Consider the following 24517-nt stretch of genomic DNA (forward strand, 5'->3'; position numbering starts at 1 on the left):
GGTGAAGACACCGAAGGGCAAGGCTCCGCTGACAGAGACAACCTATCTTTCCAGGGTTTGATTAAGTTAACATGGTAGATCTGTTCGGGTTTTCTCTTTCCCGGCTGGTATACTTTGTAATTAACCTCATTCACTTTTTCCCTAATCTCAAATGGACCCTGCCATTTAGCTAGGAATTTGCTTTCCACAGTGGGTACCAAAACAAGAACTCTATCTCCAGGAGCAAATTCCCGTATCTTGGCACTCCGGTTATAGACCCTCTGTTGAGCACTTTGGGCCTGTTCCATGTGCTCTCTGACAACAGGTACCACGGCTGCAATCCTATCCTGCATTTGTGTTACATGCTCAATAACGCTTCTATAAGGAGTGGGCTGTCCTTCCTACGTCTCTTTGGCAATATCCAACAGCCCTCTGGGGTGTCTACCATACAACAAATCAAATGGAGAAAACCCCGTAGAGGACTGAGGAACTTCTCTGATGGCCATTAACAAGTAGGGCAACAAACAATCCCAGTTTTTCCCATCTCTCTCAACAACCTTTTTTAACATACTTTTTAATGTTTTATTAAACCTTTCCACCAACCCGTCAGTTTGGGGATGGTAGATGGACGTCCTGAGGTGAGTGACCTTAAATAACTTGCACAATTCTTTCATGATCCTTGACATAAATGGAGTACCTTGGTCAGTCAAAATTTCTTTTGGTATTCCCACTCTACTAAATACCTGCACCAGCTCCCTAGCTATCGCCTTGGTTGTGATAGTGCGTAAAGGGACAGCCTCAGGATATCGAGTGGCATAGTCCATAATTACCAGGATATACTGATGGCCCCGAGCAGACTTTAACAAGGGCCCCACGAGATCCATGGCTATTCTGTCAAACGGGACCTCTATAATAGGCATGGGAACTAGTGGGCTCCTGAAATGGGGTCTAGGGGCATGATACTGGCATTCAGGACAGGAAGAACAATATTCAGACACTTCTTTATAAACCCCTGGCCAAAAGAACCTTTGTAAAACTCTTTCAGTGGTTTTTTCTGCCCCTAAATGTCCTGCGGTAACGTGACTGTGAGCTAAATCTAGTACCGTTCTCCGATAAGGCTGGGGAACTACCAGCTGTTCCACCACATCCTCACCCCTTTTGACAATGTGGTACAAGAGCTCATTACAGATGGCCATGTGGGGATACGTAACCCTGTCACCTGGTACCACAGGTTCCCCATTAACAATCTTAACATTCTCTCTAGCCTTTATTAAGGTAGGATCCTTTAACTGTTCAGACGCAAACAGATCCTTCTTTACCTCCAGGTCAGGCACGCTTTCAGTTCTAACTACTATGTCTCTGTTCCCGGCAAGAGGGTCCTCACTGGACTCCCCATCTGTCACTTCCCCAGCCAAACTAGCAAAAGGCAAAGGGCCAGAAAGTTCCGAAGACCCACGTACATCCATAAAATCACCGGTATTATCAACTGGCTTTTTACTTCTCACATCTGTTGATAACCGTGATTCCCACAGTTTCCAAAAATGAGGAAAATCCCTCCCTATTATGGCCTCATGCACCAAGGTAGGGACCAGTCCCACTTTAACCATTGCTGACCCACAACAAGTTTCTATATTCACCTCAGCAGTGGCATAATGTTGGGTATCCCCATGTATGCAAGTTACCCCAATAGGTATTTGCTGGACCTTTAAGGGGTTCACTAACCCAGCTTTCACGAGGGTAACTAAACTTCCTGAATCTAGCAAGGCCTCTACCCGGTTACCTTCTAAGAACACATCACACATTTGTTTTTCCAGCTCAGGTGAAGGTACCACAGTACAAGCTAACCTAGCAAAGAAAGACATTCTGCGACATTCAAAGGCAGCATCACATTGCATGGGTTCTTGCGTGACTGGGCAATTGGCAATAACATGACCTGGCATACCACACCTAAAACATTTAACCACACGATTATCAACCCATTTGGGCAGCATAGACCGTTCTAGCCCCATTGGCCTGTTTCCAGGGCCAGTGTTTACAGTCTCTCCAGCCTTGCGTTCTCTTAACCGCCCAGCAACGTTTTCCCACGGAACAGTCTTACCAGTCTTTACTGAAGGGCGCTGTCGAGGACCTATGGGTTGCTGGGTGGTCATCAGTAGTTCCTCTGCTGCCAAATACCTCTCTACCATGTCCACTAACTGGTCAGCAGTACCCGTGTTTCCATGGCTCACCCACTTGCGCAGGACCATGGGCAAAGATCTCAAGTAGCGGTCCATGACGACTCTTTCCACCATCTGGGGACCAGTTAATGTCTCTGGCTGCAGCCATTTTTTTGTTAGCTGAATAAGGTCGTGCATCTGGGAGCGCGGAGGCTTCTCCATGGCGTACAGCCAACGGTGCACCCGTTGCGCTCGTACTGACAGCGTGACTCCCAGGCGGGTCAGGATCTCAGTCTTTAGTTTATCATAGTCCCGAGCCTCAGCAGGGCTTAAATCAAAGTAAGCTTTTTGGGGCTCACCTGACAGGAAAGGTGCCAGCAGACTGGCCCACTGTGCTTTCGGCCAGTTCTCACGCTCGGCAGTCCTTTCAAACGTGGTCAGATAGGCCTCCACATCATCAGCCTCTGTCATTTTCTGCAGGAAGTGACTGGCTCGTATAGAACTAGAGCTGGTTGGAGCACTGACGGCCACATCTCCAACCCGAGCTGCAAGTCTCTGCACCACTTCTGTTAAGGCCTCTCTATCCTGACGCTGTTGCCTGTAAAGTTCATCAACAACTGCCTGCTGTTGTCTCTTATTTTCCTCCATTGCCACCTGCTGTAGTCTCCAATTTTCCTCCATTGCCACCTGCTGCTGTCGGTTGGCCTCCTGCTGAGCCGCTGTAGCTTGCAGCAAGGCTTTAAGCAGATCCTCCATGTCAACAGATTTTTCAGGCGGCTTTGCAGCTGCTTTCACCCAGGACATATATCAAACCCTCAGGGGTGAGTCTCAGTAACTTCACACTGGGCTGTATCTGCATAAACCACCGTTTTCTGCAGGCCTCACAAAGCTGCTGCTTTCACTTATGCGCAGAACGGCCTGCTCGCATTCTCCACCAAGTTGTAACACTGTAGGGGTGCAAGGTGCCTTTTCCTGGGGAATATGGCAGCCCGCAGCAGCTGAGGAACAACACAAGTCCAGTTTCTGGTACAACCGACCCCGGCCAGTTTTATTGAAACAGAAAATAAAACAAACCCCAAAATAAAAATACCTTGCCTGTCCGGCACTAACTAAACATAAGATGTTCCTAACTGTCACTAAACAAAACACAGAGTTCTTCAGTACATACTGTATAGCTTACTTGCATCAGAAAGCGTGTCTCTCACACACAGATCCTGCAGCCTTCCCAGGCAGTCTGCCCATACTAATCAGGTTAGAAGCACTATATCACTCTTACACAGCTGAAACCCTGATTAGCCCTCTGTGAGGCCAAAGACCCGAACTGGGCCCAATGTCTAGAACTCGCCTTATCTCTCTCTCAGAGCCTTTTCCCAGCTTTTACAGCAAACTGAAAAGGTTCAGACAAAACAAAAAGCATTTTTCCTAGAAGTTAACATTTTCTAAAACATGTAAGACAAGAACCTGGGACAAATATACCTGCCCTCAAACACTATCCCAGTGTTCTTGTCACAATATATATATATATATATATATATATATATATATATATATATATATATCTCTCTTTCAGAACTTTTTTACCTGAAAAACTGCCTTTTCTAACATAAATTTCATATCCAGGAAAAAGTGTCCCCATTTTACACAGTACGACAGGCAAGTGTCCCCATTCCCCATTTTACACATTGCGGCAGACAGGTGTCCCCATTTTACACATTGCGGCAGGAAAAAGTGTCCCCATTTTACACATTGCGGCAGGAAAAAGTGTCCCCATTTTACACATTGCGGCAGGAAAAAGTGTCCCCATTTTACACATTGCGGCAGGCACAGGTCCCCATTTTACACAGTACGCTGGCAAGTGTCCCCATTTTACACATAGCGGCAGGCACAGGTCCCCATTTTACACAGTACGCTGGCAAGTGTCCCCATTTTACACATTGCGGCAGGCACAGGTCCCCATTTTACACATTGCGGAAGGCACAGGTCCCCATTTTACACAGTACGCTGGCAAGTGTCCCCATTTTACACATAGCGGCAGGCACAGGTCCCCATTTTACACAGTACACTGGCAAGTGTCCCCATTTTACACATTGCGGCAGGCACAGGTCTCCATTTTACACATTGCGGCAGGCACAGGTCCCCATTTTACACAGTACGCTGGCAAGTATCCCCATTTTACACATAGCGGCAGGCACAGGTCCCCATTTTACACAGTACGCTGGCAAGTGTCCCCATTTTACACATTGCGGCAGGCACAGGTCCCCATTTTACACATTGCGGCAGGCACAGGTCCCCATTTTACACAGTACGCTGGCAAGTGTCCCCATTTTACACATAGCGGCAGGCACAGGTCCCCATTTTACACATTGCGGCAGGTGGTGGAGGGAGAGAGAGAGAGAGGAAGGGAGAGGGGCTGACTTACATTTGAAGTGGTTCTCGCCGCTCTTCAGCCGCCTCTCCCTCCTCGTCTGCGCGGCTCCGGGCTCCCCCTTCTCCCTCCTCCGGCGGGGTTTCGTGGAATGACGCGTTTGCGCCGTGACGTCACGACGCAATCGCGTCATTCCGCGAAACCCCGCCCCCCGAGCTGGGCACTCGGGAGAAGGGGGTTTAAAAGTAAGTGCCGCGGCGGGTGTTAGGGGGTCTCGGCGCCCCCTCCAATCTGGCGCCCAGGTCGCCTGCCCCCCTAGCCCCCCCCTAGTTTCGGCCTGAGATTCATCAGAATTTGGAGCCCATTTTCCACTGTGCATGTGCATTAATAACTATAACCTCTGCCTACTGTTCATCTATTTATTTATGACCAGTTATGTATATGGCACACACATATTCCACAGCGCTTTACAGAGAATATTTGGACATTCACATCAATCCCTGCCCCAATGTAGCTTGCAATCTATATTCCCTACCACATGTACACGCACAGACATTCATGCTAGGATTCATATTGTTGGGAGCCAATTACCCTACCAGTATATTTTTGCATTGTGGAAGGAAACCGGAGTACCCAGAGGAAAGCCACGCAAGCACAGGGAGAATATACAAACTCAACACATACATGATAGGAATCAAACTCATGACCTCAGTGCTGTGAGGCAGTAATGCTAACCATTACACCATCCATACTGTCCATGACACACCGACAAAATCGCTCACGTGTGTGTGTGTGTGTGTGTGTGTGTGTGTGTGTGTGTGTGTGTGTGTGTGTGTGTGTGTGTTTGTGTGTTTTCATTGCTGGCAACCAGTTTCCTATTCAGCAGCTGCAGAGAAATGGCTGAGATGCGCATGCTTGTAAACTCGCAACCATGTGTGTGCGACCTATGATGCATGACAGTTAGCTAAATGCGGCCAAATTGAAACTCTCATGTGACTCAGACTCATATTATTCTACTCTCTATTATATTTATATTTGTATATTTGTTCAATACTGGACCACTTCTATCTGGCTTATCATTGTTGCTGCAATTCAGAAAGAGCAGATAGCACCGTAGCGCACAGCAGCCACTCAGGCTGGTAAATGTAGGTTGTACTGTGGTGTAGAAAGTATTGTTAGGAATCTATACATTATGATGCCATGCAGGGGCATGGCCAGAACTTTGTGGGCCCCATAGCAACATTTTGAAAGTGCCCCTGTCCCAATGTTCCTAGAGAAACACTTCTCTGCAGCAGTTGTTAATGTTATGCCCTATAATAGTGCCTTTGTTTATTTTATGTCAGTACATATTATACAACATAGTACCCCAATTCAATATGACATAGTGTCCTCAGTTCATATTATGCCACATTACAGTCAGGGCCAGATCTAGACCTTGTGGCGCCCAGGGCGAAAAAATAAGTGCGTGCCTTCATGGAGAAGGGGCGTGGTCAGTTATGCCCCCAGTAGCTGTGCCCTCAGTAGTTGTGCCCCCAGTACGGTGCCCCCTGTAGCTGTGCCCACAGTAGTATTGCCCCCAGTACTGTGCCCCCTGTAGAGTTGTGCCCCCTAGCTGCTCCGCATACAAAAAAATAAAATTAATTAATTAATTATCACAATGCCCGCTCCTGCTTCCTGACCACTGCTGCCCTCTGTCTCCGGCCGCCGGCGCCGCTCCTCGGATCTATGGGAGAGATGTCATGACGTCTCTCCCATAGCACCGCATAGACACTAGAGGTCAATTATGACCTCTAGCGTCTATGTGCCGCTCCCACAATGCAGTAAAGTGCGCAATGACTTCATCACGCACAGCACCGCATCTACACAGCACCAGGCGGCACCAGTAGCGAATCTTGCCGCAGCGGCAGCGCCCTCCAGACGGTGATGACGCCCTCCGGACGGCGGCGGCGCCCGGGCAAAAATCCTGCTTGCCCGTAGCAAGATCCGCTCGCTACTGATTACAGTGTCCCAGTTCATATTATGTAACATTTGAATGCCCTCCAATTTATTTTAGGGCCCCTATGTACTATCCATGACACATGTAGCTTTGATAGGGAAGGTGCACTCCCTTCACCTATAGTAGCTACGCTGTTGATACCATGCATAGAAGAGGACATTCTGTTACTCATATACTATACATTACTGCAACTTATTATTATTATTATTATTATTATTATTATTATTATTATTATTATCAGTCTCTTATTTAGTGCAGCAAATTCCGTTGTGCTTTACAATTGGAAACAGCAGTGGTAGAACAAAACTGGGTAATAACAGACATAGAGGTAGGAAGATATTTTTTTATTCTGGCTAATTTAGTATTTTAACTTGAATTAGAATTATGTAGATGTTTTCTTTAGATATACTGGATAGATTACAGCTGACAGTTTGATTGATTGATTGATTGATTGATTGATTGCTATGGGCAAATTACCCATGTGTCATTTGATTTGGTTTGACACATCTTCCCCTTTGACATTTGTATAAAGCATCCAAACTCCTTTCATTTCCCTGACCTGCACCTTGCTCTTGTGCACTTGTCTCTGTTCTATGCTCCTCCCTGTAATCAGATGAGCCTTAATCTTATCTCCCTCCTCCTGTTATACTATCTTGTTCCCTGCCACACAGAGAGAAGAGGGTGGGAGAGGAGGCACAGTGGCCACCTGTGGAAGCGCTCAGCCTGAGACTCACTCCCCGCCTGCCATACAGAACACCCTCAGGAACATTGCTCCAGCTGTCACACTGAGTATTCCTGTTTCAGTGGGAAATTTCCTTCTTACTGGCTCTATTGTCTCATCAATAAAACTTCAAGGTAAGGCAAACTATCGTTTTAAGCACTCAGGGGTTAATCAGTCTCAAATGTGTAATGGCCAAACTGATCAACCCTTCGGGAGTGACAAATCAGTGTTTGACATTAATATGCAGTGTTCTGTTTATTTCTTCTCTCAAGAACTGAACAGATGGATGTTCATTTATTTCCATCTGTTTTACTGATCTTTTATTAACATTGCAGCAACAGTCTTTGCATATTCTGCATTACAATATATTTATCTGAATACATATTCAGCGTAAGTAGTGGTACAGAGCGAGTCCTAATTATGTGCTGTGCACACATTGCTGTGACACAATTGTATACACTGAATACTTGTTACAAACTATTTTGTAACAATGAATACACAATTATGTAAACAAAGTCTAAGTATCTTAAGGTGTGTACACACTGTGAGATAAATCTGTAAGATTTTGACTAGTCAAAATCTTAAGGAAAGTTAGTGCACATCTCAGGGTGTTAGGCAGCTTGCGATCTAGATTGGATCCCGATGCGCAGTACCGTGGGGTCGGTATCACAAGGCAAGCCAATCCTGACTATCTAGTGTAGTATCTAGTACAAAGTATAGTCACAATTGGCACTTAGTCAGAATCGTACATAGACAAAGCTGGAAGCACAGATAGTCAAAATCTGGGCTTTGGGGGAGTTCAAGGGAAATCGCATAGTCAAAATCGAGCATAGCAAGGATCTCACCGTGTGTACACACCTTGACAAGTGTGCTGTAAATATTTGAATCTTTGTAGTATTACACAGATGAAAGGTATTTCTTATTATTGGAGTCACTTTGAGTTTTACTGTGCCTTGTGTGTGATTAGATTTGCATATTAGGGTTATGTAATATACTCGAGAACCCAGGGTCATATGGATGCTTGTGGAAAGGTGTATGTTTAGACCTATACTGATTTCAATTTAAATCATAGTTTTGCCAACTTGAGTACTTTAGACCCTACTCAGTAAGGATTGTAAATTCTGCTAAACAGCAGTACTGTATTTATAATACTTTTGCTCACATGCTGGAAGCCGCCCATCACAGGGCAAGGCCGCCCAGCATGCAGCCCACCCACTGCGGTCGCCCCGCAATTTCAGTGTGGTCGCTGACATTGTGGATAGCTCCTGTTGGCGCAACCTGGCTGCGACAGCATGAGGCCCGCTGCCATACTTTTAATAGGAGCAGATGCGTGTGATGTCACGCAGCCGCTCCAATCATGCCCACACCACGCCCCCCCCCTGTTCGGAAGCCACCGCTCCAGTTACCTGCCTCTGCAACGCTCCGTCTTGGAAACGGAGTGTTGCCGCCCCCTCCTATCAATCATGAAGAAGCATTCACATTTACTGCGGGTCACCCGCAGTAAATACATGCGCAGGACGGACCCTGTACATGCGGCCTCCGTGCGAACACAAAAATTCTGGTAGGATTGCGATCCAATATGAATTAGGCCCTTTATTCATATATATTGAAATGCAAAGTATTTCAGTTATACATCAGCTCAGTTTTCTACTCTAACAACCTATTAGGGGATGATGACTAAAACCTATTTACATTTTTTAGGTTACTGTAAGTGCTCATTGTTTAGAAGTACATTAAATATGCCTTCATGCTCTTTAAAATGCTTTAAAGGTTATATTATCATATAAGTAAATTGTCCTCTGTTTAACCCGCTATTGTACATAACAGGGTTACACTCACTTGAACCATTATTCCAGATAAACAGATATAGGGTCATTCAAAGATGTATAGTAATGCTGCCACAGCTGTGAAAATATGCAAATTGCGCACTCACCTGGATTTGTAAGAGACACCCACCGGTGGTTTTGTGAGTCCCAGTGGCTGCATATAAAAATGCAGTGTTGCTCATAGATCAATCAATTATCGGACTTCTATGGTCACACATTATAGTTGCAGGAAGTACCACTTTCAGAATGGCGCAGTTGTAAGCTGAGACACGCCCCAAAATTGGTCATGGCACACCTGCATTTTTGCCACAACTCCTCATAACTGCCACTCAAAAGGTTCCTTGCCTGTCCATCACTTTGCAAATTAATCCTCATTGTGACCGCTGTCACAAGACCATCACAGCACATGTGCAACACAGTTCTGATGCATGTGCAGTAGCAAAAATATCACTGTACTGTACAATCATTGGCTTTGTATACACCACTGAATCAGTGGCCATAAGTGTTATATGTCAACAGTTAAACCTTGATAACCATCCCTCTTATGCACTAAAATATAACGGACCCTGACTGTTAATCACTTTCCAATCCTCATTGCAACTGCTGTTTCGGAAGCCTCATACCCAGAATGTTGGAGGTTAAATTAGGGGCGTATCAAGAGTGAAGGGGGACTGTGGGAGATCACTCAGTTCTGATCCCTGCTATGCTATCAGATCCAAACTGCGCACGCGTATGCACCGCACTAGTGTCGCACAGCTACAACGGGCTTTGCCGGTCAGTGACTGGATGGTGCAAAGGATCCATTCGCACGGGCGTTCGCAAGGAGATTGACAGGAAGAGGCCATTTGTGGGTGGCAACTGACTGTTTTCAGGGAGTGTCTGGAAAAACACAGGCGGGCTCAAGCATTTTCAGGGAGGGTGTCTGATGTCCGCTCTGGCCCCGATCAGCAGGATTCAATCGCACTGGATAAGTAAGTCCTGGGCTGCACAGAGACTGCACAAACTGATTTTTGTAAATCGATGAATCTGCGCGCGCCGCAAAAAAAGGGGCGTGGCCTTGCTGAAGTGGGTGTGACTTTGCATAAAGGGGCATGGCATTGCAGGAAAAGACTACCTTATACCCCAGTTTTGCAACCTGCACGGCCAGACGTTGGCCACCACAGGAAAAAAAATAATCCTGATTCATGCCCCTTACATTATTTGTCATTTTTCCTCCTTATAGTAATGCCCAGTATACATTATACCACATACTGCAATGGCCCTTAGACATCATGCCACACACAATAATGCCCATGACACAATATGCCACACACCATAATGACCGCGACACATTATGCCACACACCATAATGCCTGTGACACATTGACACGCATCGCAATGTCCGTTATACATTATGTTACACACTGTAATGCCCCTGATACATTATAGCACATACAATGCCTGTGAAACATTATGCCACACACCGCAATGTCCGTGATACATTATGCCACACACTGCAATCACCCTGATACATTATACCACAGACCACAATGCCCGTGATATAGTATACCACACACCATAACGCCAATTACACATTAAGTCCTATAGTAAGGCTTCTAATTACTTTTAAATTACCTGCTCGTTGCCAGGGTTTTCAAGCTCTTGGTGCGGGGGTTTCCATGCTCAGGGTGTCATGCTCGTTGCCAGGAGTTTCATGCGCTAGGTGTCATGCTTGTTGCCAGAGATATCATGTGCTGGGTTTCAAGTTTGTTGCCAGGGGGTAATATTCGTTGCCAGGGATTTCATGCACTGGGTGTCATGCTCATTGCTAGGGGGTAATGCTTGTTGCCAGGGATTTCATGAGCTGGGTGTTGTGCTTGTAATAATGCTTGTTGCTAGGCCTGTGCTCTCAGTGCCACATATGCCCCTAGTGCCAGATATTCCCCCACAGTGCCAGATACACATATGCCCCCCCAGTGCCAGCTACACACATACCCCCAGTGCCAAATGTGCCCCCCCCCCAGTGCCAGGTACACATATCCCCCCTCCAGTGCCAGGTATATATACACCCCCCCCCCCCCCCCCCCAGTGCCAAATATGCTCCCCCAGTGCCAGGTACATTTATACCCCCCCCCCCCCAGTGCCAAATATGCTCCCCCAGTGCCAGGTACATATATACCCCCCCCACCCCCCCTGCCAAATATGCTACCCCAGTGCCAGGTACATATATACCCCCCCCCCCAGTGCCAAATATGCTCCCCAGTGCCAGGTACATATATAATCCCCCCCCCCCCCTCCAGTGGTAAATATGCTCCCTCAGTGCCAGGTACATATATACCCCACCCTCGTGGCAAATATGCTCCCCAGTGCCAGGTACATTTACCCCTCCCCCCCCAGTGCCAAATATGCTTCCCCAGTGCCGGGTACATATTTCCCCCCCCCCCCCCCCAGTGCCAAATATGCTACCCCAGTGTCAGGTACATATATACCCCCCCCCCCCTGCCAAATATGCTACCCCAGTGCCAGGTACATATATACCCCCCCCCCCCCCAGTGGAAAATATGCTCCCCCAGTGCCAGGTACATATATAACCCCCCCAGTGCCAAATATGCTCCCCCAGTGCCAGGTACATATATAATCCCCCCCCCCCTTCCTCCAGTGGTAAATATGCTCCCTCAGTGCCAGGTACATATATACCCCCCCCCCCCCTCATGGCAAATATGCTCCCCAGTGCCAGGTACATATATCCCCCCCCCCCCAGTACCAAATATGCTCTCCCAGTGCAGGGTACATATATACACCCCCCCCCCCCCCCCCCCAGTGCCAAATATGCTACCCCAGTGCCAGGTACATATATACCCCCCAGTGCCAAATATGCTACCCAGTGCCAGGTACATATATTCCCCCCCCCCCCCCCCGTGCCAAATATGCTCAACCCCCCCCCCCCCTACCCCGGGCTGCCCCGCTGCTGTTCTATTTTGGGAAGGACACGGGAGGGCACAGGGCGCGCCTCTCCTGTGTGTCCCTCCTGGGTCTCCGGCGGCAGCGGCGCGCACTGTGCCCTCCTGTGTCCTTCCCAAAATAGCAGAAATCAGTGGCGACGGCGCTCCCGCAGCCCTGCGCCTCCAAGCGATCCCAGTGGCTGCGGGGCCCTAGTTACGCCACTGCACAAAGCATCTATTGACAAGACACAGGGACTGGGGGGCATGCCAGCAGCTCATAGAGCGCTGAGCATGCACCCACAGTGACAAAATATGTGGGGGGGGGGGGGGGTGGCTCACGACCCGCTAAGTCATGCTCCCTTTACAATGAGCCACACACCCTTTTCGGCCAGAAACTGAGCACTAGTAGACTTTGCGCTGTACCAGAATCTACTTTGCATGTGCAAGTCTTCGGGGAAAATGCTATAGTGGCCATTTTCCCTGTGATTTCCCTGATGCACATGTGCAAATATTCAGGAAAATGGCTGCAGTGGCTATTTTCCTGGTGATTAAGCAACACTGCAGCTGCAAATGCTGGACTCTGGAAAGGTTAGTATAAGAAATGGGTGTAGAGCATACGGTGTGGGCCCCACTGTACAAAAATGGTCAATCATACAAATTGGTTAAATCCATTTGATTTAACCAATTTGTCTGAACGACCATTTTTGTCAGTTTTACTGCATTTAGGAGCAAATGGTCAATTGTCATTTGTTCTCATCCATTACCAGGTTTTCATTCCAACCAGCCAGATCAGTCACAACACAATGTGACTAGGATGCACAAGGGGACTGTGCTGATTAATTTGATATGACACTTGTATATCTGTGTGCAACTGAGTCTCTGAAACTGTATATGTAGTGCCACAATGTAGCAGCTACTGCTTTTATCCAACAAAAGTTCTGTTCTACTCAGTATACAGACTCAGCATGGCATAATCTGTGATATCTCCTGCATTACTAGTTTAATGAATTTGGATGAAATTTAAAATCTACTAAATTATGTAAAAACAGTGCAAAAAACCCTTAATAATAGTATGATGTATAGTATCGTAGAGTATAGTATAGGACTAGCTATCATTTTTCAAGCACAGCCTGTAATATGGCAGTTACAAACTGATTGGCCGGTACTTTATATCTCTCCGGTTTTGCTACATCTTGCCCTTAGTCTCACAGTAAAATTATAGCATCATAGGAAGAAAATATGCTGAATAAAACTCCATAGCCTAGGTTCAAGCTTATGTCAGTTATGTTCATTGCCTTTCAGCAAGAGGACTATTACAGGTTAATAGCCAATGATTTGGATTATGTGTACTAATATTATTTATTACCCATGATTCTTAAATGATCAGAATCTCTCTATATAAATTAGGTCTTCAGTTGATATCTATTGTATCATACCTCCCAATATGACCCTCTCCAGGAGAGACAGAATGCTCTGCTTCTGAACTTCCCTCTAGGCCATACTTGCCTACCAGACCCTCTCCATGAGGGAGAAAATGCTCTGTTCCTGGACTTTCCTGGTAATGTATGATTGCCATCACCTGTGGTGAAACCTTTCTTATCAATTAACTAGCTCACCACAGGTGATGGCAATCATACATTACCAGGAAAGTCCAGGAACAGAGCATTTTCTCCCTCATGGAGAGGGTCAGGTAGGCAAGTATGCTCTAGGCTCTTACTGTATGATTGCCATCACCTGTGCTGAAACACCTTTCTTAGCCATTAACCTGTTCAACACAGGTGCTGGCGATCATACATTAAGCGAAAAGTCCAGAAGCAGAGTATTGTGTCCCTCCTGGAGAGGGTCATGTTGGGAGGTATGATATCGCTACAAAAATGTAAAAACAAAGAAATAAAAAAACATATTTTCATTTAGACAACCACAGAATGACACATGTATGAATCAGTCCTACCACAAGAGGAAAAAGGCTTTAAATTATATGCATAAAAGTAGACTGGGTTTTGTTTACATTCACATGAGCAGCTGAGCAAATCATATATCCTTCTGGCTTAAAAAGACTTTCTGCCTCCCCTGAGCTGGTGCTTTCCCTCAGCTGTTTCTGACCTTCTTACAACTGGCTAAGCTGACAATCACCTGATCGCTTTGTGCAGCTTTCCCTCGGCTCAGCCTTCACTGCCAGTTATATAGTACTTCTGGCTCGCTGTAATATCATCTCCTCTGTCCGCGGAACAGCATTGTTCTGTCATGTGAAACAGCCATAGAATATTCAGGGAAATCTGCATCCTAATCCGGAATGACTTCTTTATAGCTGGATGCACATAATGATTATCACCATCTACTATATACTGTATGTTATATCAGTTACAGAATAAAAGCTTGTAATCCTCCATATTTTGCCTTTCTCTTTCCAGTGAAAGTCACTTGTAATGCTGTTTCATTACGGTGATTGCTGAGTAGTTTATCCTAGACCAGTTGCCGTGGCACCCTGGGGAGAGGCGGGTTGGTGGTCCAAGACCAAATAAAATTATTTATGGTACATGTTATAGCAAAACCAGTGCTGTGGCTGACGGCTATGAAATATGTGGCCAAACAGAAGTGCAACCCTGTCCTCCACCACATAACTGACTATAAGGATGATTGTAAGCATCATTTACTTAATTTAATAATTTGTGCATAATTTATTAATAAGAAACCTTTGGTCAGGGGGTGCTAAGAATAAAATGCTGATACACTAGGGTGCTGTGATTCAAGAAAGATTGGGAACCATTGCCATAGAGGCTATGGGGTAATTCAGACCTGATCGCTCGCTAGGGGTTTTCTGCACTTCTGCGATCAGATAGTCGCCGCCCATAGGGGAATGTATTTTCGCTTTGCAAGTGTGCGAACGCATATGTAGCAGAGCTGTACGAACAGATTTTGTGCAGTCTCTGCGCAACCCAGGACTTACTCAGCCACTGCGATCACTTCAGCCTGTCCGGAACCGGAATTGACGTCAGGAACCCTCCCTGCAAATGCTTTTGGACAGCGTTTTTCCAAACACTCCAAAAAAACGGTCAGTTGCCACCCACAAATGCCTTCTTCCTGTCAATCTCCTTGCGATCGGCCGTGCAAATTAATTCTTCGCACAAACCCATCGCTGAGCGGCAATCTGCTTTGTACCTTTGCGATGCGCCTGCACATTGCAGTGCAGACACATGCGCAGTTCTGACCTGATCGCAGCGCTGCAAAAAAACACTAGCGAGCGATCAGGTCTGAATTACCCCCTATGTACCATGTGTAAGTTTATGGTAAACTTTATAAAAGCACCACAAATAAACAAACCTTATCAGGCATGACTATCCAGACACATACTGTAAGTAATACACATATGCCATACCTCAGTGGCGGAACTAGAAAATAGTGGGCCCCCCGCACACCCACAAAAGAAAAAATAAGATTTTACTCACCGGTAAATCTATTTCTCGTAGTCCGTAGTGGATGCTGGGACTCCGTAAGGACCATGGGGAATAGCGGCTCCGCAGGAGACTGGGCACAACTAAAGAAAGCTTTAGGACTACCTGGTGTGCACTGGCTCCTCCCTCTATGACCCTCCTCCAGACCTCAGTTAGGATACTGTGCCCGGAAGAGCTGACACAATAAGGAAAGGATTTGGAATCCCGGGTAAGACTCATACCAGCCACACCAATCACACCGTATAACTCGTGATATTATACCCAGTTAACAGTATAAAACAGGGCTGGCCAAACCGGTCCTCGAGATCTACCAACGGTTCACATGTTCCAGACCACCTAGCTGGTGCACAGGTGTAGTCATTACTAATTAGACCCTAGAAAAAGGCATTCATGCTGAAACGCGTTGGGACCCACAGACTTTACTACCTACATTGCCTACAACCATTCTCCTCTCTCCGGCTGGAGAAGGAGACGCATCGGCATATTTTGCATACATCGCGCTCACGTGACCCGGCACGTGACGCGCGAATCAGGAAGTCACAGGACGGGACGGAAGACTAAGGAGACCGGCAACTGCAGACAAGGTGCGCGGCTTCTGGGACACGGAGGACACACAGAGAGAATATACGTAGGAACACAGGCTTGAGGACGGCTAAGACCTGGTCACCGGCGGCAGGCAGCACCTGCCCCCGGCGGTAAGTGACGATACACAGCACATGACCACGCCACTCGTTGCCGCACACGGAAGGGTCTGACAGGCGGGACGCCGCACTAGTCACACCATAAACCTAACAATAGACACAGCATCAGAAGACACATAGGACCAACCACACCTATGGTAAAGGTGGCCCTTAGGGCACACCTGACATTTTACCTGAGCTGTAGCCTCATCGGTATACCATCAGGAGGGTATACTTTATAAAAAGGGTAGTCTGCAGGACACACCTGAAAAGTGGTGAGCCAACCTGGGACAATCATTTATTGACATTGAGATACTAATCCGGTTACACCATAAATAAAATCTTGTTATTTCACTAACACTGAGTGATCGTTACCGCATCCCTTTACATAGATACACAGATAACACATCACTCCACTGACCAATATCTACCTCTCAATCAACCCAATCCCCGGTACACCCTATAGAGCGCGCTGACCAACACGAAACACGCAATTGCAACAGGAGGTGGGACACCTCCAGGTCAGCTGCACACTTAGCTACCATCCCCCAATGTGAGCGCAGCCTCCAACCTTATTAAATCACAAGCTGTATTCCCAGCAGGTGATAATCAAAGTACCCCTCCTACAACAAGGAAAGGGGTATTATTCCACACTATATTGTGGTACTGAAGCCAGACGGCTCGGTGAGACCTATTCTAAATCTGAAATATTTGAACACTTACATACAAAGGTTCAAATCAAGATGGAGTCACTCAGAGCAGTGATAGCGAACCAGGAAGAAGGGGACTATATGGTGTCCCGGGACATCAGGGATGCTTACCTCCATGTCCCAATTTGCCCTTCTCACCAAGGGTACCTCAGGTTCGTGGTACAGAACTGTCACTATCAGTTTCAGACGCTGCCGGTTGGATTGTCCACGGCACCCCGGGTCCTTACCAAGGTAATGGCCGAAATGATGATTCTTCTTCAAAGAAAATGGACGATCTCCTGATAAGGGCAAGGTCCAGAGAACAGTTGGAGGTCGGAGTAGCACTATCTCAAGTAGTTCTACGACAGCACGGGTGGATTCTAAATATTCCAAAACCGCAGCTGTTTCCGACGACACGTCTGCTGTTCCTAGGGATGATTCTGGACACAGTCCAGAAAAAGGTGTTTCTCCCGGAGAAGAAAGCCAGGGAGTTATCCGAGCTAGTCAGGAACCTCCTAAAATCAGTGCATCATTGCACAAGGGTCCTGAGAAAAATGGTGGCTTCTTACGAAGCGATTCCATTCGGCAGATTTCACGCAAGAACTTTTCAGTGGGATCTGCTGGAAAAATGGTCCGGATCGCATCTTCAGATGCATCAGCGGATAACCCTGTCTCCAAGGACAAGGGTGTTTCTTCTGCGGTGGCTGCAGAGTGCTCATCTACTAAAGGGCCGCAGATTCGGCATTCAGGACTGGGTCCTGGTGACCACGGATGCCAGCCTGAGAGGCTGGGGAGCAGTCACACAGGAGAAAAAATTTCCAGGGAGTGTGATCAAGTATGGAGACTTCTCTCCACATAAATATACTGGAGCTAAGGGCAATTTACAATGTTCTAAGCTTAGCAAGACCTCTGCTTCAAGGTCAGCCGGTATTGATCCAGTGGGACAACATCACGGCAGTCGCCCACGTAAACAGACAGGGCGGCACAAGAAGCAGGAGGGCAATGGCAGAAACTGCAAGGATTCTTCGCTGGGCGAAAAATCATGTGATAGCACTGTCAGCAGTGTTCATTCCGGGAGTGGACAACTGGGAAGCAGACTTCCTCAGCAGGCACGACCTCCACCCGGGAGAGTGGGGACTTCATCGGGAAGTATTCCACATGATTGTGAACCGTTGGGAAAGACCAAAGGTGGACATGATGGCGTCCCGCCTGAACAAAAAACTGGACAGGTATTGCGCCAGGTCAAGAGACCCTCAAGCAATAGCTGTGGACGTTCTGGTAACACCGTGGGTGTACCAGTCGGTGTATGTGTTCCCTCCTCTGCTTCTCATACCCAAGGTACTGAGAATTATAAGACGTAGAGGACTAAGAACTATACTCGTGGCTCCGGATTGGCCAAGAAAGACGTGGCACCCGGAACTTCAAGAAATGCTCACAGAGGACTCATGGCCTCTGCCGCTAAGAAGGGACTTGCTTCAGCAAGTACCAGGTCTGTTCCAAGACTTACCGCGGCTGCGTTTGACGGCATGGCGGTGGAACGCCGGATCCTAAGGGAAAAAGGCATTCCGGAAGAGGTCATTCCTACCCTGGTCAAAGCCAGGAAGGAGGTGACCGCACAACATTATCACCACATGTGGCGAAAATATGTTGCGTGGTGTGAGGCCAGGAAGGCCCCACGAAGAAATTTCAACTCGGTCGATTCCTGCATTTCCTGCAAACAGGAGTGTCTATGGGCCTCAAATTGGGGTCCATTAAGGTTCAAATTTCGGCCCTGTCAATTTTCTTCCAGAAAGAATTGGCTTCAGTTCCTGAAGTCCAGAAGTTTGTCAAGGGAGTATTGCATATACAACCCCCTTTTTGTGCCTCCAGTGGCACTGTGGGATCTCAACGTAGTTCTGGGATTCCTCAAATCACATTTTAAACCGCTCAAATCTGTGGATTTGAAATATCTCACATGAAAAGTGACCATGCTGTTGGCCCTGGCCTCGGCCAGGCGAGTGTCAGAATTGGCGGCTTTGTCTCACAAAAGCCATATCTGATTGTCCATTCGGACAGGGCAGAGCTGCGGACTCGTCCCCAGTTTCTTCCTAAGGTGGTGTCAGCGTTTCACCTGAACCAGCTTATTGTGGTACCTGCGGCTACTAGGGACTTGGAGGACTCCAAGTTGCTAGATGTTGTCAGGGCCCTGAAAATATAGGTTTCCAGGACGGCTGGAGTCAGGAAAACTGACTTGCTGTTATCCTGTATGCACCCAACAAACTGGGTGCTCTTGCTTCTAAGCAGACGATTGCTCGTTGGATTTGTAGCACATTTCAACTTGCACATTCTGTGGCAGGCCTGCCACAGCCTAAATCGGTCAAGGCCCATTCCACAAGGAAGGTGGGCTCATCCTGGGCGGCTGCCCGAGGGGTCTCGGCATTACAACTCTGCCGAGCAGCTACGTGGTCGGGGGAGAACACGTTTGTAAAATTCTACAAATTTGATACCCTGGCTAAAGAGGACCTGGAGTTCTCTCATTCGGTGCTGCAGAGTCATCCGCACTCTCCCGCCCGTTTGGGAGCTTTGGTATAATCCCCATGGTCCTGACGGAGTCCCCAGCATCCACTAGTACGTCAGAGAAAATAAGATTTTACTTACCGATAAATCTATTTCTCGTAGTCCGTAGTGGATGCTGGGCGCCCATCCCAAGTGCGGATTGTCTGCAATACTTGTACATAGTTATTGTTACAAAAATCGGGTTATTATTGTTGTGAGCCATCTTTTCAGAGGCTCCGCTGTTATCATGCTGTTAACTGGGTTCAGATCACAGGTTGTACAGTGTGATTGGTGTGGCTGGTATGAGTCTTACCCGGGATTCAAAATCCTTCCTTATTGTGTACGCTCGTCCGGGCACAGTATCCTAACTGAGGCTTGGAGGAGGGTCATAGGGGGAGGAGCCAGTGCACACCACCTGATCCTAAAGCTTTATTTTTGTGCCCTGTCTCCTGCGGAGCCGCTAATCCCCATGGTCCTGACGGAGTCCCCAGCATCCACTACGGACTACGAGAAATAGATTTATCGGTAAGTAAAATCTTATTATTTTCACTGTGGTGGCCTATGTACGTTATTATTTTCACTGTGGTGGCCTATGTACGTTTATTATTTTCACTGTGGTGGCCTATGTACGTTATTATTTTCACTGTGGTGGCCTATGTACGTTTATTATTTTCACTGTGGTGGCCTATGTACGTTATTATTTTCACTGTGGTGGCCTATGTGCATTTTTTTGTGTGTGTGTGTGTGTGTGTGTGTGTATTTTAATCTACAATGGGGCCAGTAATGTAGTGTAGGGTATAGAGAGGTCTGTAATATAGTGTAGGGTACAGAGGGGTCAATAATTTAGTGTAAGGTGTAAATGGGTCAATAGTTCAGTTTAGGGTATAGAGGGGTCAGTGATTTAGTGGCGGCTATAGAGAAGTCAGTTAAAATACTAATTCTTAATTGCGGGGGGCATAACATTTATCTAGCCTCCGGGCAACTGAGATGAAGTTACGCCACTGACCTGGACTACTTGAGAATAAAATGTGGGGACCACTGATATATACCTGTAGCATAGCCTGTATATCATTATCACACAAATGTGATTAAACATAAATATGGTCAGCAAGATCACGTTTACTTTTAATTGACAATCCAGATAATATACTCCTCACAAGCAGTGGCAGATCTATATTGAAACTAAAACTTAATCTTCTGGGCCCCTAAATCTTCAGGGCCCATAATCCTGAAAGCTACCTTTTTATTAATGAGTGTAATTTTCAACAAAATCCATGACAACCAGGCTTCTACTGAAGTACAACATAGCGGCTATTACCGCTTGGATGCGCAATGCTTAGTACCGTAAGAATTGCTGGAAGTTGTAGTCTAGCTCTGTGACTTGAATCAGAATAGTTTTCTTTATTGCACATACAAGGAAATTACCTTGGAGATATAGCTAAAAAGCGTTTAAAAACAAAATTCCAATAAATAGAAATACAATATAATAATTGCCCTTGTAAAGGCAAGGGTGGGGATGAGGTAGAGGGGTAAATCTCATAGTGAGAGGCATTCTGTAGCGCATGATGATACTGCTCCTCCTCTTCTACCTGAGATATTTTGGCCGCACGCTGGGGATGGTCATAAGACCGAGATATCAGATCCCTGACGCAGGCCGCAAGCACTGCTTCATTAAAAGGAACAGCTAGATAGGGATTGGGAACAGGAGAGGGGAGGGTGGCCCCTGCTCCCCCATTAGCCAGATCGCCTCTTCTGCTCCCCATCTGGTGAGATCGCATCCTCAGCAGCTCAGCTGAGTTCGCTCTATCCTAGCCGGACTGGCTGCTCATGCTGCAGCATCACGGCATATTATGAGTCACTGTGACTCATTATAATGCTTCCGGCTAAGGGCCCCTTCAAAGCAACAGGCACCGGTACTATGCACCGGCTGTACCGCCACTAGTTCCGCCGCTGCCATATCTTGAAATTAGTTAAAATATACCCTGCACATAGGCAAACGCAGGGGGGGTTTCTGGTTGCACGGAAACCCCCCTCCTCTTGGCAAGTTGCTCAAGTTTTCTGTTAAATATAAATACTGTAGTCCATACAGTATCCAGTGTATAAAAAGACCAATGTTTACATTAATATCCAGGGTCGTGACTAGGTTTTTCTACCGCTCCCCCAGACTCCCGCACTTGCTCTAATGTTCCGCAGAATGGGAGATTGTGGAATGCATTTGGAAACCCCCATCTAGAGATCCTGCGTTTGCCACTGCTTCATGTCTCTAATTTTTACTGTGTCAAGAGGTTCTGTAATAACTTTGCAAAAATGTTATAACGCAATATTCTAGTCTAGATAATATCACCTCGTTTTTGTTTGTCTCATAGAGGTGGGAACAAAAAGGAACAATGCTTCCATTACTGTAATTGCAGAATTTTCTCACAGGAATAATAGCTGTGGAATTACTATAGAACAGTGGTTTCCAAACTTTTTTGAATCACGGCGCCCTAGAATATCAGAATTTTTTTCACGGCACCCCTAGGCCAAAAATTTCTTATTGAGAAATTTAGAAAGAAATAGTACATTAAGTAATTTGCGTTTATATGTCATCCTTGGGGTCAGTTGTGTGGTGAGGGACAAGATTTGCTTCTGTTTGGCCACATATTTTATGACTGGTCTGGCAGCCACCAGCACTGGTTTTGCCTAATAAAGCATACTTGCCTACCAGACCCTCTCCATGAGGGAGAAAATGCTCTGTTCCTGGACTTTCCTGGTAATGTATGATTGCCATCACCTGTGGTGAAACACCTTTCTTATCTATTAACTAGCTCACCACAGGTGATGGCAATCATACATTAGCAGGAAAGTCCAGGAACAGAGCATTTTCTCCCTCATGGAGAGGGTCAGGTAGGCAAGTATGTATTAAATTGACCATGAATAATTTGAATTGGTCCTGGACCACCAACCCAAGGCACCCCTGCAAGTGTCCCGAGGCACCCCAGGGAGCCACGACACACAGTTTGGGAACCTCTGCTATAGAACCTTGTGGCTAATGGAAGCAAAGTTCCCCATTGTAAAGTGCCATGGATTATGCTGAAACTATATAAATAAATGGTAATAATGTCAGTTACCATGTGTACTGTAGTTCATAGCTTTTTGTATTTACATGCCGGTTAACTTAGATGTGGCACATTGAGAATCTATAAATACCAAGAAACCAAACAAAATAAACTTCCAGAAGACACTAAAGCTGGGTACACACTGAGCGATATGTCATCTGATCTGGCGGATTAGACCAACATATCGCTCACATCGGCGCTATTGGGTAGTGCATATGTCCAATAGGCAGGTGCTGCACATCAAAGCTGCCCATACCACCGGCATCCTGTAGTATGCTAATGAAGGGCAAAACAGGATCTTCATTAACATCATGCCAGTGTGTACGGGCAATCTGGGCTGATGGGCATTCGTTACGATATCGTAACGAATGCCCAGCGCTCAAGTGTGTACCCATCTTCTTAACCCTTTATTCAAAAGAGAACAATAACCTATATAAAAGTTTCCCAAACTGTGCCATTACAGTCCAAGTTTTAAGCACTGTAATGCTTGAGTTCAGAAGGTTAAATCAAACTGACTGAGGTGCTAATTAAGTCACCTGTGCTCAAGCATAGATCCTTAAAACCTGTAATGTAATGGCAGAATTTGGAGAATTCTGTTAATAAATGATATGTCGTCATTGGTTCCCAAACTCAGTCCTCAAATACCCCGAACAGTTCATGTTTTCCAGGTCTCCTCGCAGGATTGCAAGTGAAATAATTAGCTCCACCTGTGGGTCTTTTAAAATGTGTCAGTGAGTAATGAACACACCTGTTCAACTGCTAGGTGACCTGGAAAACATGAACTGTTGGGGGTACTTGAGGACCGAGTTTGGGAACCACTGATTTAAGTAAAAGAAATTATATGTATAACTAGGTTTACCATACGATCCCTTTTAAAGCGGGACTCTCATGGATTACACAGGTTCTGTGGTTTATTAAAACCAGGTGAAAGTCAGGCTTGAAGTCAGCCAGCCACAGAACCTGTGTAATTCATGTGTGTCCCAGTTTAAAGGTATAGTATGGTACATAGTTGCCTACCCTTCCTCATTCTGCAAGAGACTCCCTGAAATAGTAGCAATCTCCCTGAATAGACCAGCAATCTCCCTGATTGCACCTTACCCCCATTGTATAGCTGTTACATTCTTGGGGGGGGGGGGGGGGAGGGTGTATAAAATATATATTCAAATAACATACCTCCCAACATGACCCTCTCCAGGAGGGACAGAATGCTCTGCTCCTGGACTTCTCTTAATTTATGATTGCCCTCACCTGTGCTGAAACACCTTCCTTTCACATTAACCTGTTCAAAACAGGTGACAGCAATCCTAAATTAAGATGATAGCCCAGGAGCAGAGCATTTTGTCCCTCCTGGAGAGGGTCATGTTGGGAGGTATGAAATAAGATCATCAGTGCCATTTCCCTGTGTTGGTTATAAGGCACAATGGGGCAGATGTATTAACTTGGAGAAGGCATAAGGAAGTAATAAACCAGTGACATGTGCAAGATGATAAACGCTCCAGCCAATCAGCTCCAATATGTAAATTAACAGTTAGGAGCATTTATCACCTTGCACCATACTTGTCAGACTCATGTCTAGGATCTTAGACTGAATAAGTTATGCTAATAGGCATAAATGATAGCCATCAGCATAATAATATATATGTTTTCATAAATATATCACTTGGTTTGACAACATTAGTGTAAATTAATTCCCCATATTAATTCTGGAATTTTTACCAGCATTTGAATATTGAAAATAGAGGCAACCATTATTTGTAGCTCTACTCTCAGGCTATTACATACATTCACATGCCTGGACATAGAGATTTATTTTAACAAATTAAATAAAAGTTATATTTTAAAATCAAACAATATTACATAAAAGAGTGCGCCACACACTAAGCTTCTTTGTTTAATGTAGTACCCACTAGTGGTCTGCATTAATCATTTCTAGAAATACATTGCAACTCCAGCTTAGTGGCGCACCTCCAACCTGTTGTTCTTTTTGGGCCCTTTCTTTTGGGTCAAGCAATTCTTTCATTGGTTGGTTTTTCCTATAATCTATCACTAAATTGTTGTGCTTGTGCATTTTCCTTTGGACCTTGGTGTGTCTCTCTCTA

The 24517-nt window shown here is 46.1% G+C and overlaps 1 protein-coding gene across 1 annotated transcript in view; it reads left to right on the forward strand.

Moving 5' to 3' along the window:
• Positions 1 to 7036: 7036 nt before the first annotated feature.
• The window catches only part of GPRIN2 (G protein regulated inducer of neurite outgrowth 2), a 125871-nt gene continuing 108390 nt past the window's right edge, over positions 7037 to 24517 (forward strand). The window contains exon 1 of the mRNA XM_063958835.1: positions 7037 to 7351. The gene's annotated coding sequence lies outside the window, so the exon portion shown is untranslated. The remainder of the gene's footprint in view (positions 7352 to 24517) is intronic.

Source organism: Pseudophryne corroboree, chromosome 3 (assembly GCF_028390025.1).
Source record: "Pseudophryne corroboree isolate aPseCor3 chromosome 3, aPseCor3.hap2, whole genome shotgun sequence".
NCBI classification, from domain to species: domain Eukaryota; kingdom Metazoa; phylum Chordata; class Amphibia; order Anura; family Myobatrachidae; genus Pseudophryne; species Pseudophryne corroboree.